Below are 1,649 nucleotides of genomic sequence, written 5' to 3'. Positions count from 1 at the left end.
CAAAAAAATAAAATCTCATTTTGAAAATTATTAGGATATGGGAACCTGAAAAATACATATATAGAAATAAAAGGCTTCATATATATTAAATTTCATATGTGGTTGGTTAACGTCAGCTGGCTGCCAGGTAATCCCCAGGCTGCTCTTTCGCTCTCTGTACTTAATAGGACTGGGAGAGAAAATAAAATGGAATGGTCAAGATACAGACGGGGAGATCACTCAATAATAATCATCATAGACAAAGGAGCCTTGATGTGGGGAAGATTCATTATTTATTGCTGATTAAAAATAAGAGTGGAATAGTGAGAAATCAAGGCAAAACCAAATCCATATTTCTCCTCCCCTCTTATCCCTTCTTCCTAGGTTTAACTTAAGTCTTGATTCTCCCACCTCTCCTTGAGTGGCACAGGGAAAATGGGGGCTGTGGTCAGTCCCTAATACTTTGTCTCTCCTCCTTAATAGTAACTCTCTGCTCCTGCTCCAACTTAGGGTCTCTCGCATAGGTATGCTGTCCTTCATGGACTGCTCCAGAGTGGGTCCCCCATAGGCTGTAGCCTCCATCAGGCCATATCCAGCTGCTCCACCATGGGCCTCTCCAGGGGTTACAGGGAACTTATGCTCCACACCTGGAGCACCTCCCATCCTCCTGTGCTGACCTTGGTGTCTGCAGGGCTGCCTCTCACATTTTCAAACTCCTTTCTCGTGGCTGCAACACAAGATTCTTTGTTTCTTAAATATGTTATCACAGGCTTAGCACTGGCCAGTGACGGGTCCCTTTTGGACATGACTGGAACTGGCCATGTCAGACATGGGGCATCTCCTGTCTTCTCACAAAAGCCACACCTGCAGCCACCCTGTTTCAGAAGTCAAATACAATGCCTGTTACTTTCCTTTCCTGTATTGGCTAACTGGTACATTTGTTTGCCTTTCCAATTATACTATCTCTGAGCTTAACCACAAGCATCCAACTTTCTCATAGAAAATAGCTCCTCAGAAAGCTGACACAGGGAACCAGATTCACTTCTAACAGTTGAAGCATCTTTGACTTATGGCTGTGTATATGACAGAAAAAGATTTAACTGAATCCATCCCCTTTGGGGCAAAGGTTCCATGGTTTGGTGTTGTGCTTTTTGTTTCTTATTGCTGTTAGCTACAGGATAAAATTAGCAAGGATACTGGCACTTACTTTGACTTCTATTCGGAACAAAAAGGCAGTTTATTATACACAGCATGGAATCAGTTTTCTCATTGTAAGTTAGGATATGCAGTGGCCTTAACAAATAGGACATTAGTAAGTTTCCCTTACCAGCTCCTTGCTGACATCTTCTGTAGGATTTAAGAAATAGGCTGAAATGATATATATTTTTTTTCAGTAGAAATAATGCACTGGTGTTGGTCAGTAACACAAGAACATTCGTTCTTCTGGTTTACTTCTGACATTCAGCTGTTATTGTTATATACAGTGTTATTTGCAAATGCAAAGAACTTTATATTGTGTGTAGAGATTATTAGTTCCAAACCCAAGGAAAAAAAAAAGCTGAAAATGCTTATATTTTTTCAGTAGCTATATGAAACTTTTTCACTGTCACACATGGACTGGAACAGTAGAATGATGTATTTATTGAATGACCTGTCTGGCACTGAAATCT

The sequence above is a fragment of the Gallus gallus genome, chromosome 1 (genome assembly GCF_016699485.2).
Source record: "Gallus gallus isolate bGalGal1 chromosome 1, bGalGal1.mat.broiler.GRCg7b, whole genome shotgun sequence".
Classification (NCBI taxonomy): Eukaryota; Metazoa; Chordata; class Aves; order Galliformes; family Phasianidae; genus Gallus; species Gallus gallus.
Note: the sequence above shows the minus strand (reverse complement) of the source record.